This window comes from Zingiber officinale, chromosome 11B (genome assembly GCF_018446385.1).
Source record: "Zingiber officinale cultivar Zhangliang chromosome 11B, Zo_v1.1, whole genome shotgun sequence".
NCBI classification, from domain to species: Eukaryota; Viridiplantae; Streptophyta; class Magnoliopsida; order Zingiberales; family Zingiberaceae; genus Zingiber; species Zingiber officinale.
The window spans coordinates 28042268-28062305 of NC_056007.1; positions in this window are offsets into that span (position 1 = coordinate 28042268).

The window sequence follows — 20038 nt, forward strand, 5'->3', positions numbered from 1 at the left end:
TCAAGATACTTAGTTAATATTTGAAAAGCTTTTTGCTTTTTGAAAAGTACTTAGTTAAATTTAGAAGTACTTAAACACAATCACTTAGAAAAATACTTATATTCTTTGTAAAACATTTAGCTAAGTAAATGTTAAGGATTCAAAGAAGATCTTTTAAGCTAGCTTTAAAGGAGTAAGTTTAAAGAGTAACTTTAACTAAGGAAGATTATTTGGACTTTAAAAAGTAACTTAGCAAAATATGAAAAAGTACTTAGGTAACTTTTGAAAAGCCTTTTTGAGAAAAGTTAGATAGATTCGAAAGACTTTATGTTTGAAATAGAATTTTTCTCAAAATTGGCTAAGTTTGAAGCCATTTGCTAAAAATATTTAAAATCAGCTATAGAGGTCACTTAGCTAAAATTTTAATAACCCTTTGAAAAATAACTTTGAGAATGTTATTAGAACATATAGCTAAAGTTGAAAAATACTTAGTTTGATTTTGAACTGAAAAATACTAAACTTTAAAAAGTTCTTAAGAGAAGATAAGTTTTGAAGGATATTTAGTTTGAAAGACTTAGTTAAATTTTAGCTGCAAAGAGGGAGAAGCTTTACTTGTAAGAAAAATTTTAATTAAGGTCGTTCATTCAAATTCAAGTAGTCCTAAAGTCCAAGCATGAGTAATTTTGAAAATTTAATCTCCTGGGTCAAATGTCTAACCACTAGTTACTAACTGCTTACCTAGAGGGTAACAACTTTCACTTGGTTAGTCAAGTTAAGTTGAAAATCCAGTTAGATTTGACTAAGGAAGGATTGCTTAACTTGATTACTGTACTTTTGGTATTTAACGCCCAGACTTACTGCGATGCATAAAGATAAGCATACTGAAGTCTAGGCTGTACCCTATGCATCTCACGTCGTTCTATGTTTTTCAAACACAAACAAGTTAAGCCTAGTGTGCTTGTGAGATGCCCTGGCTAAAATCTAGGGGAACATGATTTCTAGGGTAAGTGCCTAGGCTAAGTCCATATTTTGAAAGTCTAATAAAGTTGGGATTTTGAAATCATTTTTTCTAGAAGTTTTATAAAAGAACTAAGCAAGAGTCTAATATGTGCAGAACTAAGCAACTTAAATATAACAAAAACTAGTAAGCAGAAGGTTAGGTTGAGTAACTGAACTTTGATCGGCAAAAGTTTAACTAGGTAATAATGGGATATAAGATGAAAGTGTCTGTGTCTAAAGTCCAAAGTACAACTCATAAAAGATAGTATCAATAAGTAGGATCATCAGCTGGAGGGTCATCAGCTGGAGGTGGTACAAGAGGCTACTCGGGAGCAGGCTGTCCTTGATGAAGAGAGGCAAAGACGAAGGCTATCTCTGCGCGAAGCATGCGAAACTCGTCCAGCATAAGTCGTCGAGTCTGTGCGGAGTGAATCTCGAGATGTGTAAGTCGGTCCTCGACCGATAAGGAGGTGGATGGCTGTGACAAGGTCGAGGGCTGAGATGGATCGAGGGGCTCTCCAAATATCTGATCATGAGAAAACTCAAATAGCTCCTCTTGTCCCTCAGGTGGCAGAAAGAACTCATCTGGGGCTAGACCACCTCCCTCGGCAGGAGCAGCTGGCTCATCCTCGACTGGGTCGGCTGGTGGAGGTCTGCCCACCCATGCTAGGACCCCCTGAGCAGTGACAACTATATGCGCTAGCCTAAGAGAACCTAGCCCAAACTCATCATAACGGGTAAGAGGAATGATCATCCCCCGAGTCACATCTATGCCCTCTATTGTCAAAAAGATAGACGTCAGCACATGGCAGTAGGGCATGTGAACTACTTGGGATGTGACAAGGCTAGCCGCATGAACTATGTTAGAGAACATATGTAATGCAATGTCTATATCTAGATGATGACACAATGCATACAAAAAAGAAGGAATGGGAAGGACGCATCTTGGGGACGTCCCGAGATGTGATGGGTAGAATGCATGCAGTGAGAACTATATACATGATGTAATCCTACACCCTGAGAGACATCGACCTGAAGTCAGAGACTCCAAGTGGTCTCTCCCCACCAAAAAAGTACTCATAGAGTGTATCTAGAGTAATGTGGGAGTAGGGGTCGCCAAATGGCAGATCCCTACTAGGGTAGCACAGGAAAGGGGATGATGACTGTCTAAGCTCTAAGCTGGTGCGTAATAGAGAAGGAGTAAACTGGATGCCCTTTCCACCAACTCTGGTGGAGTAGACTAAATCATCAACCCTTTCAAGGTTGTTGAAAAACTAGGCCCATAGATCTCTATTTACTGCATGACTACAGTAAACCAGTTTATCCAACTGGTAGTGAGCAATCATCTGTATGATGGACGAACAATAAGTCGTAAAACAGAGTCTATTCAGATATCTACATTTAATAACAGAGTATGAATGCTGAGAAAAACTAAGCCTATGTTGCTCAGTGGGAAATCTAGCGTCAGTGGACGGGGTCGTACTCGAGGTGCACATAACATTGCGTCATTTCCTAATTTTAACGATATACATAAAAATTTGCAAAACAAGTACTAGAACTATGTAAAAGAACATTTGGGATAGTTTAGAGTATACCTAGGAGACATTGTAGGGTATTTGAAGGAGTTGAAGGGTGGAAATCTGAGGTTAAGGCGCCTTGGATCGCTGGTTTCAGCGAGAATAAAATATGCAGCGAACTCTCTGTTCACTGCCTATTTCTTTGGTGAAGGCACCTTTCAAGCCCGTTGAAGGCGCCTCCAATGATGCGTTTAGGGCGCCTCGGACTCGGCCCGAGGCGCCTCAGTCGATTTCGGCGGGAATTTACCTGTTGATGCACAAGGGCGCCCTTCATTTGGCGTCGTTAGAAGGTTTTTTTTTAAAGAATTTTTTAAATAACTTTTTAAAAGAATTTTTTAAATAAGTTTTTAAAAGAATTTTTTAAATAAGTTTTTAAAAGAATTTTTAAATAAGTTTTTTTTAAAAGAATTTTTTTAAAATAAGTTTTCAAAAGATTTTTTAAATAAGTTTTTTTTTAAATAATTTTTTTTAAATAAGCTTTTTTAAAAGAATTTTTTAAATAAGTTGTCACGCCCCCAAAGGAATTCCTGCAAGACAAAAATCCGACAGCATCTCCCCTGTACCGGTGACAATATGAAGCATCGCTACAAACAAAATATACATCAGCCACATGCGGCTGGAATATTTATATACACAACCACGCAATTATAATAACAGCCCACTAGGCTGAAATGAAATAATTACAACCACACAGTTATATATAAAACAGCCCACACGGCTGTACTAAAACACAGCGGAAAAAACGAAGGAAAGCCCACACAACACAAATAAATACAATGCATGTCTGCACGGCTTAAACACAAATACAACACCAAAACCACAAGATAGCCACATGGCTACACATAAATACAATGTCAAAAATAATAAAAAGATATACAAAAGAAAACAAGCGCGGTCTTCGGATGTGACGTAGGACCCGGCAGACAGGATACTCCGAGCGACACCAACCATCTACAAGCTACCTGAAAACATAAATGTATACATGCGGTGGTAAGTATAGGTAACTCAGCGGGTAATAGAAAAGACAGTGCACGGTCTACAAATAAAACATGGAGATCAAAAGTATACAGTCTCAGTAGGGAATAAGAACATGATCATACTATCATAATCAATGCATCTGAACATACCTGACATAATAACCTGACATAAACTGTACAAACCACAACTAACATAATGACAGATACATACCCAATCTAGAATCGACACATGGTACAATGATCAGTAAACTCACCGGATCTGCAACAGATATACCCGTGACACCTGTGCAATATAGATACGACTACATATACATGTAAAATAAATGACATGTATGCAGCATGGCAACCAAATGCAACAACCATATCTCAATCAAATGCAACAAATCACAATCACATGCAACTAGTATCTACTAGGCATGCATACAAATGCAGATGCACCTCGCATCAAATGCAAGAATAATAACTGCGTATGCATGCTCCATGGTCACCCCCGACACCTCTCCAGACACCACGACCCCAGTATGGCCGAGAGGCTTGGGTCCGTGACAACCGTACAAGCCTCATACTCCAAACTGCTATAAAGCAGCTGAGGCAGACGGAATGCTAAGTAGTTATCTAACTACGTAGCATCAGGGTCCCTGACTGCTCACAACACCGGATCTCACTAAACCTCGTGACCGGGTGGCACGACAGGACGAGCGACAACTACTCCATATACCACTACCCATGAGTGGACTAGTGTGCAGCGCTAAACCAAACCAACTGACGACTCTCTCACCACAAGGGAGACAATGGTCATCAGATGCAATGAATGATGAACATGATATATATATATATATTCATCATCCATGCAACAACCCCAAACCTCATAAATACCTCCAACAAGAGTATAATTGTCATGATACCTCCACGTATCTCACCAAACATATGTACACCCTATACATGTATAATCAACCAAAAATCTCCAATAACCCCACCAGACACATGTACACAAAATATAAGTACAATCAACATGTATCCTCCAATAAAAACACAACGGACATGTGTATAAACTCCAAACATACAATCAACACAACTCCTCCAAAAGTACATGACAAATACGTATGTACACACCACATGTAAATGCACGGTCAACAAGATGACTCCTATAACACATACCCACCTATGTACAGTCCACATCAGATACCCAATCAGCATGGTAATACCAACAACCCAACAAACCCTACAAGACATACTCTACACGTGTAATCACAACAGAGTAGATATCAAGAGTGGAGACTGTATAAAAATTAAATAGATCATCACAAGGGTCAAGCATAAGTATCATGCAGGAAAAACAGCAACCGATCATGATATAACATAAACAGCCTAATTCATCCAATAATAACCATGCACTAAGTACAAGAAAAACTACATAGAGGACAAGGAAGAAATACCCGCCTTAAAATGTAGACCGTGCCAAGTATTCCAACGTCGAGACGCTCGCCTCGAATCAAAGTCCTGCGACCACATAATGTATTTAGCTAATTACATACGAAGTAAATAACTAAACAATTTTCCCCCACCTAATTAGAATAACCCTAATCAAACATGATTATGGATTAATTCCCCCAACTAACCTTAACCATAATACAACCTAATTAGATTAGGTTATACATGGTACATCTCCAAAACTCCTCCAAAACAATAACCCAATTTTATCCAACATCATAACAATATCTCCCAATTCAATAATCATCCAATCCACATCACACCACTCATAAATCAAAGCAAGCACAAACCCTACCATCCTTTAGAAACCTAATAGCAACATACTACTAAGAATCAAAAGTGCATCACTGAAATACACTCACCTTGAGATAGAGCAGCCAAATCCAGTATCTCGCAACCCTACACCCATTGTCCAGAAGCTACAAAAGCGCACAAACATCTATGTTTCCAAGAAACAATCCAAAACATACCAATAATGATCATGTATCCATCTACATAAATCATTCACCAAATAACCATTACAAATCAATTCTAAAACTTACCCAAATTCAGATGCACTGTGCATAATCCAAATTTGAGGGTGGCTGCTGGATATTGATAGCTAAGGTAAGGTGGGGTTGCTAAACTCCTAAACGAATATCCCTATTTGGATTGCTCCTCCATAGACTCACGGCCGGAGAGGTCACTGTCGGAACAGGAATGGCCGGAACCATGGTTATCCAGCGAACAAGGATGGCCAAAGCTACAAAGACCAGTCAAGAATCACATCTCTACATCCCCATTCGAAAATGGTGATTAGATCGCTAGAAAACTGATATGAGCCTTACCTTACTTCAATTATGTGTCGGCAACCCGTCACACTCTAAGGATCAGCAGGTGATCCATGCCGGCAGAGAAGAGGAATCGGAATCCAGTGGAGTTGGACCTCCCTGATCCAAGCTCCGACGACGAGGAGGCGCTGGACGCCCACAATAGGTAACTAGGGCTCGAATCTCCCCTCCCTCATCGAGCCCTAGCCTTACCGTGCCCTAGCCGCCGATCTCCCATCGACCACGCACAAGAAATGGCCGAAGGGCTAACCGCTCAGCCGAAGATGATCTGTACAAAGCTGGTATCGTCAAGGTCCGGCGGCTCTTCCTCAGGGACTCGACGAGGACAATCGTGGGCAGAAAGAGCTCTCCGTCGGCGATCCAGAGCAGAGACACGAGAAAGAGGAAGGAGAGGGCATCGGTAAAGCATGCAGAGGGGAGGACTGCTGCTGCCGGCGATGAGCCCGTGGCAATCGGCGTCGGGGAATCGCGAGAAGAAATCGCCGGAGAGGGAAAAAGGGCTTCCGGGGAGAAGGAATCGGAGAGAAAGAGTAAGAATCGGGGGAGAAATTAAGGAGATTGGGATTTAAACCTATGTTAGATTAATTAAAGTCTAAGTCCATTCCCAAATCAACTCCCACTTAAATGGGTATTCCAAACAGGCCTCCAATTAGACCCACCGGTTCATCCCCTCAAAACAGGTCATACAGACTCCGTTTAAATCCCGAAAAATTTCTAAAAATTTCCGAAAAATCCAATAAGATTTTTTGTCTAATAATATTTATTATTAAATTTTACGGAATCTTACATTCTCTCCCACTAATAAAAATTTGGTCCCCAAATTTACTAGTCAACTCAGGGACCCTCCTCCAAGGTAACTACCAATCAACAAACTCATATGCCACTCATCCAAGTATCATAAACAAATCTCCAACCCTAGTATCATAAACATATCTCCAAACATGATAATTCTCCTCCAAGTGACTAGCGACAACTTTGTGAGCTATAAACTTACCCTACTCCCGCTACTCCCACTCTGCAATCTAGCCAATTGTGGATAAATCAAACACCTCTAAAATCCAAAATACATTATCAATAAATCCTCCAACACCTGTATAGAGCGCTCAAACTATCCATCAGTCTAAGATGAAAATCTATACTACAGTGAAACTCCTAATCCAAAGTCTGCTGTAACCATAATCAAAACCATGACATAAAATTACTGATCTCCATCCAAATCAATACTCAGAGATACATCATCCAGTCTGGAAATCCCTCTAGAGTATAATCCTGCTACTCAATCCAAAAGAATCTGTCCTACAACTCGATAGTTAGGGAGCCAGTCGTCGCCCAACAATGATTACCCAAACCAAAATATCCTCTCTAAGTCCTGGATAATCCCACAACAAAATGCGTCATAACATGCTCCCAACTCCACCCTAGTATCCAAATCAACGGAGGCAATCCTACTAATCCCTGATGTTCAGCCTCCACTTGCTAACATAATAGACATCAAGCTACAACATCCGCGATGTCTTTCTTCATATCGTTCCACCAATAAGAGTGCTCCAATGTCTCCACACATCAGATGTCACCTGAATGTATCGTAAATCTAGATCAATGTGTTTCCTGCAATAACTTCTCCCGGATAAGAAGTGACTCGGAAACACACATAATCTCCCATAAAAACCAAATAATCTCATTCCCATCACACGATAATTCAGTATACTGGCATGAGACTGCTCCGCTCTTGCTATATCGGTGCTGCACCCAACCCCAGGTATGATACATCTGTATAGCGTGCAAATCCTTCTACACTAGAAAGCATCGCTAAGACAGGTGTAGCTATCTAAACTGATCTCGCAGGCATCTATCCAGGAAAATTTCATACTCTTCCTAGACAATCCGGTCAACTGCATAAATGCTGGAGAAAACCCTCAATCAATCTCTAGTAATATCTAGCCAGACCACGAAAGGAACAGCGAATCTCCGGTATAGACTACGCTCACTCCCAACTGGTAACCGCCTAACTCCTGTGAATCCACTAATATCCTCTACTAAACACGTGTCCTAAAAACTCGTAAAAGACAATCACAATACGTACTACTAACTTCACATATAGATGTTCCCGTCGAAACATCTCTAGAACTATGTGAAGATAATGTACGTGATCCACCTCGGATCGGGAATAGATCACAACATCGTCAATGAAGACAATGAAAACTAATCCAAACGCCCTAGGAATACCAAATACATCAAGTCCATGAAAACATCTAGGCACGGTATGCCTAAATGGTAACACCAAGGACTCATAATATCTGTACAAGTACACTCACCCGTAAGATCTCCAACAGCAAACCTATGATCGGATCACCAACAACAAATCGTCAAATCCATAAATATCACAGACATATCACACTCTATGTCATTATCAACCTCAAACACCAAATAATTGTGCATCAAGTCATATATCCACTAATAGATCATCAAAAGACAGCATATCACTACACATGATCTCACAATGTCCACCCATCACAAATCATCCTCAATATCAATCAATCATACTACATAGTCTCCTAAACAATGATAGAGAAAAATGAAAACATCCAACCCTCAACACCTACTGCCAACAAACTAAATGTATCCAAAAAGTCTGTCAAATCTCATCATCTCATCTTTTCTAATAATCAAATATCTACAATAGAGGAATGTCAATCCAAATTCAAAGGGTCACACAACCTTCTAACTAAGAGTCTACCCATCTAAAAAGTATCTCCAACACTCTCATAATCATCTCATATATGTCCCTCGACAAATATCAATAAAAGGACAAACCCTCTAATATGAGATATAGACTACAAGATCTGGTAAAATGATCACGTGGTCAAGGTCTTGAGCCACCTGATAGAGACAATGTTAGCTGAGTCGTCTAACCATTGTCTTGTACCCCATCATACTGTGATTGCTCCATCCTGAGGCTCAGCAACCTCCAGCATCGAGCAATGAACACAAAAGTAGAGGAACACTATCACCAAATAGCTGGTCAAAATATCTGTCAATCGACGCTCTACCCCTCAAAGATCATCATCAGAAGTTATACCTAGTTATGGCCGAAACTCCTAGGTATTACTCAACTAATACCCCTACCTCCATATCATTACAGGTCGTAAATCACTAGGTACATCAAGGGTATCTAACTACATCCGATAGCTCTATGAATCAGGATCTCCCATGGAGCAACGTTAGACGAGTCTACTAGTCGTCGCCTTAAAATCCATCGTGCTGATGAAAGGAGTAGTGAACTACTCTCTCTCCAAACCCCTCAAGGAAATCACTAAGTGATGACCTGATCTCCAAAAGCATTCCCTGCTTCTTCCTTCACGTGGTACCGGGTCACGTAACGGTTAAGCAACAAACTTCAACTCTTTCACGTCAGTACAAATCATAAATCTGAATGTACTCTCCAGGTTATACCCTAATAACGGATACATCTCATAAGTGTTAAGCATGTAACCTTACACTCTTTCCCACATCAGTGGAGGTATCCTATCCGAATGTACCTTCTAAGTCATCTTATTAGGTACAAACAGTCCATAGTCAAAGTCCCCATGGAATAGGATACATCGATCCTCTATAGACTGGCTAAGCCGATAATGGTATACGGCCAATTCAGTCCTTTCTACACCGGTACAAGTCAAAATATCTAACCAAGTATGAAACATCCCAAAGATAGGAATCCCTAAAAATAGAGTAAGTCAGTCCCCTACTGGTCGGACCAACAAAATAAATCGATCAACACTATCTGATCCAACAAGAGTAAATCAATCATCCACTAATGAAACTAACTAAGGTAAATCGATACACAACTACCTAAGTCAACAAGGGTGATAAGTCAAATCGAAACCACACAAGTCGACCAAGTAAATCAATCCTAAACAAGAGTAAACTGATACTCTACCAACACAGTCAACATGAGTACACAAATACTATCCACTATCCAACTAATAGTAACCAACACTAGTATGGGACTCTAACTCTCAACCAACTAGTAGTATGATATGAGGAAATCCCCTGAGACTGTAAATCCTTGATCTCCAGTAGGTCAACCGTGATCAGTGATTGACCCTACACATGAAATGTATGGTACAAACAAATAGGCAAGTACTAACAAAAGTACTAACACATGTCATAACTATATGAGCAACAATAAATACACCAACAGAAATGCATGATAACAATATGCAAACATACCTCCTATAGCCTGGAGATGTCCTGCTGCTGCCTGGTCCCAAAACCTGAAAAGTCACATCAAGAAAATCGAATCACGAAATCCAAAACATGAATAACAGACATTGTACCTGCTCTGATACCAAAACTTGGTATCAGATTAACTAAAAAACAGAACACAAAACAAAGCAGGCATCGTACCCGCTCTGATACCACTAAATTGTCACGCCCCCAAAGGAGTCCCTGCCAGACAAAAATCCAACAGCATCTCCCCTGTACCGGTGACAATATGAAGCATCGCTACAAACAAAATATACATCAGCCACATGCGGCTGGAATATTTATATACACAACCACGCAGTTATAATAACAACCCACTCGGCTGGAATGAAACAATTACAACCACGCAGTTATATATAAAATAGCCCACGCGGCTGTACTAAAACACAGCGGAAAAAACGAAGGAAAGTCCACACAACACAAATAAATACAATGCATGCCGGCACGGCTTAAACACAAATACAACACCAAAACCACAAGATAGCCACATGGCTACACATAAATACAATGCCAAAAATAATAAAAAGATATACAAAAGAAAACAAGCGCGGTCTTCGGATGTGACGTAGGACCCGGCAGACAGGATACTCCGAGCGACACCAACCATCTACAAGCTACCTGAAAACATAAATGTATACATGCGGTGGTGAGTATAGGTAACTCAGCGGGTAATAGAAAAGACAGTGCACAGTCTATAAATAAAACATGGAGATCAAAAGTATACAGTCTCAGTAGGAAATAAGAACATGATCATACTATCATAATCAATGCATCTGAACATACCTGACATAATAACCTGACATAAACTGTACGAACCACAACTAACATAATGACAGATACATACCCAATCTAGAATTGACACATGGTACAATGATCAGTAAACTCACCGGATCTGCAACAGATATACCCGTGACACCTGTGCAATATAGATACGACTGCATATACATGTAAAATAAATGACATGTATGCAGCAAGGCAACCAAATGCAACAACCATATCTCAATCAAATGCAACAAATCACAATCACATGCAACTATATCTACTAGGCATGTATGCAAATGCAGATGCACCGCGCATCAAATGCAAGAATAATAACTGCGTATGCATGCTCCATGGTCACCCCCGACACCTCTCCAGACACCACGACCCCAGTATAGCCGAGAGGCTTGGGTCCGTGACAACCGTACAAGCCTCATACTCCAAACTGCTATAAAGCAGCTGAGGTAGACGGAATGCTAAGTAGTTATCTAACTACATAGCATCAGGGTCCCTGACTGCTCACAACACTGGATCTCACTAAACCTCATGACCGAGTGGCACGACAGGACGAGCGGCAACTGCTCCAGATACCACTACCCATGAGTGGCCGAGTGTGCGGCGCTAAACCAAACCAACTGCGACTCTCTCACCAGAAGGGAGACAATGGTCATCTGATGCAATGAATGATGAACATGATATATATATATATAATCATCATCCATGCAACAACCCCAAACCTCATAAATACCTCCAACAAGAGTATAATCATCATGATACCTCCACGTATCTCACCAAACATATGTACACCCTATACATGTATAATCAACCAAAAATCTCCAATAATCCCACCAGACACATGTACACAAAATATAAGTATAATCAACATGTATCCTCCAATAAAAACACAACGGACATGTCTATAAACTCCAAACATACAATCAACACAACTCCTCCAAAAGTACATGACAAATACGTATGTACACACCACATGTAAATGCACGGTCAACAAGATGACTCCTATAACACATACCCACTTATGTACAGTCCACATCATATACCCAATCAGCATGGTAATACCAACAACCCAACAAACCCTACAAGATATACTCTACACGTGTAATCACAACAGAGTAGATATCAAGAGTGGAGACTGTATCAGAATTAAATAGATCATCACAAGGGTCAAGCATAAGTATCATGCAGGAAAAACAGCAACCGATCATGATATAAGATAAAGCAGCCTAATTCATCCATTAATAACCATGCACTAAGTACAAAAAAACAACATAGAGGCCATGGAAGAAATACCCGCCTTAAAATGTAGACCGTGCCAAGTAATCCCACGTCGAGACGCTCGCCTTGAATCAAAGTCCTGCGACCACATAATGTATTTAGCTAATTACATACGAAGTAAATAACTAAACAATTTTCCCCCACCTAATTAGAATAACCCTAATCAAACATGATTATGGATTAATTCCCCCAACTAACCTTAACCATAATACAACCTAATTAGATTAGGTTATACATGGTACATCTCCAAAACTCCTCCAAAACAATAACCCAATTTTATCCAACATCATAACAATACCTCCCAATTCAATAATCATCCAATCCACATCACACCACTCATAAATCAAAGCAAGCACAAACCCTACCATCCTTTAGAAACCTAATAGCAACATACTATTAAGAATCAAAAGTGCATCACTGAAATACACTCACCTTGAGATAGAGCAGCCAAATCCAGTATCTCGCAACCCTACACCCACTGTCCAGAAGCTACAAAAGCGCACAAACATCTATGTTTCCAAGAAACAATCCAAAACATACCAATAATGATCATGTATCCATCTACATAAATCATTCACCAAATAATCATTACAAATCAATTCCAAAACTTACCCAAATTCAGATGCACTGTGCATAATCCAAATTCGAGGGTGGCTGCTGGATATTGGTAGCTAAGGTAAGGTGGGGTTGCTAAACTCCTAAACAAATATCCCTATTTGGATTGCTCCTCCATCGACTCATGGCCGGAGAGGTCACTGTAGGAACAAGAATGGCCGGAACCATGGTTATCCAGCGAACAAGGATGGCCAAAGCTACAAAGACCAGTCAAGAATCACATCTCTACATCCCCATTCGAAAATGGTGATTAGATCGCTAGAAAACTGATATGAGCCTTACCTTACTTCAATTCTGTGTCGGCAACCCGTCACAAACTAAGGATCAGCAGGTGATCCATGCCGGCAGAGAAGAGGAATCGGAATCCAGTGGAGTTGGACCTCCCTGATCCAAGCTCCGACGACAAGGAGGCGCTGGACGCCCACAATAGGTAACTAGGGCTCGAATCTCCCCTCCCTCACCGAGCCCTAGCCTTACCGTGCCCTAGCCGCCGATCTCCCATCGACCACGCACAAGAAATTGCCGAAGGGCCAATCGCTCAGCCAAAGATGATCTGGACAAAGCTGGTATCGTCAAGGTCCGGCGGCTCTTCCTCAGGGACTCGACGAGGACAATCGTGGGCAGAAAGAGCTCTCCGTCGGCGATCCAGAGCAGAGACACGAGAAAGAGGAAAGGAGAGGGCGTCGGTAAAGCACGCAGAGGGAAGGACGAGGGGAGGACTGCTGCTGTCGGCGATGAGCCCATGGCGATCGGCGTCGGGGAATCACAAGAAGAAATCGCCGGAGAGGGAAAAAGGGCTTCTGGGGAAGAGGAATCGGAGAGAAAGAGTAAGAATCGGGGGAGAAATTAAGGAAATTGGGATTTAAACCTATGTTAGATTAATTAAAGTCTAAGTCCATTCTCAAATCAACTCCCACTTAAATGGGTATTCCAAATAGGTCTCCAATTAGACCCACCGGTTTATCCCCTCAAAACAGGTCATACAGACTCAATTTAAATCGCGAAAAATTTCTAAAAATTTCCGAAAAATCCAATAAGATTTTTCGTCTAATAATATTTATTATTAAATTTTACGGAATCTTACATAAGTTTTTTTAAAAGAATTTTTTAAATAAGTTTTTAAAAGAATTTCTAAATAAGTGTTTTTTTAAAAGAATTTTTTAAATAAGTTTTTAAAAGAATTTTTTAAAAAAAAATTAAAAGAATGTTTAAATAAGTTTTTAAAAGAATTTTTTAAATAAGTTTTTAAAAGAATTTTTTAAATAAGTTTTTAAAACAAAATTTAAATAAGTTTTTAAAAGAATTTTTTAAGAATTTTTAAATAAGTTTTTAAAAAAAAATTTAAATAAGTTTTTAAAAGAATTTTTTAAGAATTTTTAAATAAGTTTTTAGAAGAATTTGTTAAATAAGTTTTTAAAAGATTTTTTTTAAAATAAGTTTTTAAAAGAAATTTTAAAAGAATTTTTTAAATAAATTTTTAATAGTTTTTTTTTTAAATAAGTTTTTAAAAGAATTTTTAAAAGAATTTTTTAAATAAGTTTTTAAAAGAATTTTTAAATGAGTTTTTAAAAGAATTTTTTAAAATAATTTTTAAATAAGTTTTTTAAAAAAAATTTAAATAATTTTTTAAAAGAATTTTTTAAATAAGTTTTTAAAAGAATTTTTTAAATAATTTTTTAAATGAATTTTTAAAGAATTTTTAAATTACTTTTTAAAAGAATTTTTTAAATAAGTTTTTAAAAGAATTTTTTAAAGAAGTTTTAAATAAGTTTTTAAAAGAATTTGTTAAATAAATTTTTAAAAGAATTTGTTAAAGAAGTTTTTAAAGTTGACGAGATAATAAAATTAATGGATAAAATCTCCTCTTTGATTTTGTATACGTCCACACTATCGTGGCATACAAAATTCATGGGGATTTTAAGGAGTTGATCTTGACCAAATATTTTTATGATTCTTAGGATTTAAAAAGTTTGTCAATCCCCTAGTTGTTATACTATAGAAAAGACTTAGTAGTCCCAATTGTAATGATTGGAAATAGGTCTTGGACATTAAGGTAGACTGTCTTCTTAGAACTAAGAACAATATAGGTGTATTTAATTCATTAGTTGAAACATGCTTAGAGGTGTTATCTACTAGAACCTGGAGTGTAGATATAGATGCCATTAATCATGTCCGTAATTCATTGCAGGGTTCCAAGAAACCCGACAACTAAATGAAAATAAAAACACCGTCCACATGGGCACTACTGTAAAAGTGGTAGCTATTGCAGTGGGAGATGTTTATCCTTTGATAAGAATAAAATATGGATTTTAAGTAATTGTCTTTACGTACCAAGTTTAGAAAGAACTAGTTTTCAGTTTCTAAACTATTCAAAGAACTTGATATTCTGCCTCTTTTAATAACAAAGTTGTAATTAAGAAAAAGAGAGAAGTTATCTGTTCTGGTATATTGGTTGGCAATTTATAAATCCAATAATTCCCACGATGCAACAAATGGAAATTAGTAACACATCTTCTAACTTTAAGAGAAAGGAACCTTCGAAAATGAATCAATTATATCTTTGGCATCTAATGCTAGGTTATATTAACTTGAGTAGGATTCATTGGTAGCTGATGAACTTTTGGGTTCATTAGTAGTGGAAATCTTTCCAACCTACGAGTCTTACTTGGAAGGAAAAATAACCAAGAAGTTTTTAAGTCTAAGGGGTATGGAGCCAAAGATATGTTGGAATTGGTTCATTCTGATTTGTGTGATCCTATGACTATCCAGACAAGAGGTAGTATTGAATATTTCGTCTATTTTATAGACAACTATTCAAGATACAAATACATTTACTTAATGTGCCGCAAGACTAAGTACTTTGATTAGTTCAAAGAGTACAAGGCTGATGCGGAGAAATGTTAAAGTAAAAAGTCACTATGGAAGATCGTAGTGGCAAGTACCTCTTGGGAGATTTTAGGAGTCACTTATCAGAAGTTGGGATTCAATCCCAACTAACTGCACCTGGTACACCCCAACAGAATGGTGTAGTAGAAAGAAGGTATAGGACTCTTATAGAATAATTAGATAGATGATGAGTTATTCAGAAAATTACCAAATTTGTTTTAAGGATATACTCTGAAAATGAAAGTGAACATAGTATCTTCCAAGTTAGAACTCTCTACTCATATAGAATTGCTGAATAAGTGCAAACCTATTTTGAAGCATATTCAGATTCGGGTAGTCCAGCATATATGTTAAAGAGAGACAATGATAAGTTGGATAGGAGTTCACTTGTTTGTAAATTATCCTAGATAAACAAAAGTAGGTTTATAGTCTTAAAAATCAGAAGGTCATTGTTAGCATCAATGACTGATTTTTAGAAAAGGACTATATAATGAACCACAAGCTCATAAGTAAATTTGTTCTTAATAAAGGACACGTCTAACCTAGTACCAACTGTACAAGATGAAATATCATAAGAAACTGCAACACGTATCATAAATGATACACAATTGTAGAAAGTGCCTCGTCGTAGTGGGAGTGTTGTTAGGCAACCTAAAAAGATTCATGTTTTAGGAGAGTTTTTGGACTCGATCCTTGGAGGACATGAACCTGATCTCCGGACATATGACGAAGCACTCCAAGATAAAGATGCAACATCTTGGCAAAGAGTAATGAATAACAGAATTAGAATATATGTATCTGGAAGCTTGTAGAACCACCAAATGGTGTAAAAAGGTCTATAATAGGAAAAGAGGGATAGACAGGAAGGTAGAAACTTTCAAAGCAAGGCTTGATGAAAAAGAAAACTTTTTCACTGGTAGCCATGCTTAAGTCTATCCGGATTCTTTTATCTATTTGGCAAGTGGATGTCAAGACAGTATTCCTTAAAGGAAGTCTTGAAGAAAGCATCCATATAAAGCAACCAGAAGGGTTCATTGCAAAGGGCTCAGAGCATCTTGTGTGCAAGCTCAATCAGTCTATGGACTGAGGCAAAGCTTCAAAGTCTTGGAACATCCAATTTATCAAAGTAATCCAGACCTATGGATTTATTTAGTAACCGGATAAGTCTTGTGTATACAAAAAGTGTGATGGAAACGTGGTGGTATTTCTTGTACTATACGTAGATTATATTTTTGATAGTTGGAAACAATATCAAGGTATTAGAGGAAGTAAGGGTATGGTTGTCCAAGAAATTCATTATAAAGGACTTAGGAAAATGAGCACATATTCTTGGGAACAAGGTTCGCAAGAAAAGAATATTGCGCTTATCCCAAGCTTTATATAACAAGCTCATTTTAGCATGCAAAACTCCAAGAAAGGTTTTCTACCTTTTAAGCATGGAGTGTCTTTATCTAAAGAGATGTCTCCGATGACATCAAAGGAGATTGAGGACATGTAGGCAGTTCTTTATGCTTCGGCAGTTGGACAGCCTAATGTATGCTATGTACGAGATTAGACATCTGTTTTGCCTAGTGCATAGTTAAGCAGATATCAAAGCAACCTTAGACAAGGATATTGGACTACAGTAAAGGATATATTGAAGTACCTTAGAGGCACTAGAGATTATATGCTAGCTTACAAGGCAGTTAATTTGGTCCCTGTGGGTTGCACGGATTTTGACTTCCAATCAGATAGGGACAATAGTAAGTCAACCTCGGGGTTTTGTGTTTACTTTAGGAGGTAAAGTCATAACTATGAAAGAGTGATAAGCATAGGTGTTTTTCTGGACTCCACCATAGAAGTTGAATATATGGCAACCCTCTGAGGTAGCCATAAAAGCTGAATGACTCAATATGTAACACCCCAAATTTCAATATTTGGAGTCCTAAAAGTCCTTATAAAAATTTAGAAATACTATAGAAATATTTTAGAGATTTTTAGAAATTTTTAGAATATTTTTATGTAATTTTTGGAGGTCATTTGGTATTTTTACTGAACGAAAGAAGTTTCGACAAAAAAATGTCCAAGCCAAGATTTGAACCGTGAACCTCAGGTGAAGCAGAGGTTCGCTTAACCAACAAACCAACCGTGGGTTTGTTAATAAAACCCTAATCAAGTTGTATTTAAGCAAGAGTAGTTAATAGAAATATTGGAGTTATAAAGGGAGAACTTAGGGCTTGATTAGCCGTGACCTAATCTCAGGATTTCTCTTCCCTTTCTCTCCCGACGCGAGCGGCGCTGTTCTCCTCTCGGGCGGAAACGAAGCCAACCTAGGGCACGTCTCCAGCGGCCGACCAAGGCTCGATTCCAAGAGATTTCTTCGTCCTCTCGATCCTCTCGACAAGGAGAACTCGAAGACGCGAGGAAGAGGCCGAGATCGTGAGTTTCTCCAAAGCCCTAGAAGCTGTCTTGCTCGGTTGTAAGTCCAAGAACCGAAGGTGAGTTGCTACTCACCTGCAGTAGGAGTAGTTCCGGATTCTCGTTCTTCTTGCTTTCGAAGTTTGCTGTGAAGTTTTTGGTTTTGGGCTTGTTGCCGTGTACCTCAAAGAAAGGAAATGGAATTTGTTTGTTTGCTTAGCTTGTGGTTGTTGGTTTCGAATTCTTGTTAGCTTCTTGTTGTTTTTCCGAAGCATGCTGTAAGGAGTGTATTCTTGAGGCTAGCTGCCGTGAGTTTTTAAGAAGATGAGGAGAGATTTGGAATAACATGGATAGCTAGTTCTGGAAGGTTTTGGATTTCGGTTTTTGTTCCATTAGTTGTGTTGTAGTTTCAATTTCAGAAGTTCGTTTGTTAAATCAGAGCATGAGTTTCTTTGCTTTTGGATTATGCTGTACAGCATTGGAATAGTTAGATGTTTCTGAGTAGCATGGGTTTCTTGTTTCCTTTGCCTTGGATTATACTGTACAGTATTGAGTTAGCTAGAGGTTTAAGAGTAACATGCCTATTTTGATTTCTTTCTTTTGATCTCAGTTTTAGCATCTCAGCTGTAGCATCACATTGTCACTGTAATATATATTTAATCAGCATTCCAAATTCTCAGTTTAGACCCCAGCATCTCAGTTTTTGCATCTCAGTTGTAGTATCTCAGTTTTTGATATGCCTCATGAATTTCATATTAGCAGCCTTGAGATCTTGTTGTTGGTTGCTTAGTAAGAATAGTTTTTTTTTAAGCATCGGCAGATTTCTTTTCCATTGCTAATAGAAGTGCAGTTTTCCTTTTCTAGCTTTACCTTGGTACGAATTCTCAGTATTTCCTGATGAAGTATGATATTCTGTTAATTCCATGCAGCAACGATTCCTTTATTTTCTAGATTCTATTGCATGCCTAGTAGTTGAATTTGTTTTACTATCACAGCATGCTTAAGTTGTTCTAGTTTCCTATTTGCTATTGGAATAACATGAGCAATCCTATTTTTTATAGCATGCAGATTTTAGATAAGCTTTGCATGCAGATTTATGTTAAGCTTTGTATACAGATTTTTAGTACGTAGGGTGTGTTCTAGTGCACACCAAGTGCTTGATAAAATGCTTAGCTCAATATAATGCTACAGTAGGCATTTTAATAGCTCAGTTAATGCAGTAGAAGCATTTAAAATAACTTTTGAGTCTTGCTTCAGCTTATATAGGACTACGGTCCAATGGGTGGGCTCCCACAGTCGCCTCTAGGTTCAGATAACCTAGTTCTAGGTTAAGATAACCTAGTTAAAGTAAGGTAAGAAAATTAATTATGAAATCAGTATTTTATTTTCAGTAGTGGCACTATACTGGATTAGATATCCATTGGGTTGGGCTCCCACAGTCGTCCCTAGGTTTAGATAACCTAGTAAACCCTACTAGACTCGGAACTTGCAATCCCGGGTTTAGTTAGGGATGCGCGCACAACATTGTCGGGCCCATCAGCAGCATGATTACTATTTTGATCTATTATGTAAATAGTTTTCAAAACTTCACAAATTAGTTATGTGAATACAAGTTAGACTCAGTTTAGCATTAATTAGTTCAGCTAATGTATCAGTTCAGTTTCCTATTGATACACATGGTAGTTCTATGATTAGTTATACATGTTTAGTATTTCAGTTAGCATGATTCCTTTGCTATTTATGAGCATGAGTAGCTATACATGTTAGCTTTTCAGTTAGTTGATTTCTTTGCTATTTATGAGCATGATTAGCTATACATGTTTAGTATTTCAGTTAGCATGATTCCTTTGCTATTTATGAGCATGAGTATCTATACATGTTAGCTTTTCAATTAGTTGATTTCTTTGCTATTTATGAGCATGAGTAGCTTTACATGTTAGCATTCAATTTTAGCATGTTTTTATTTATA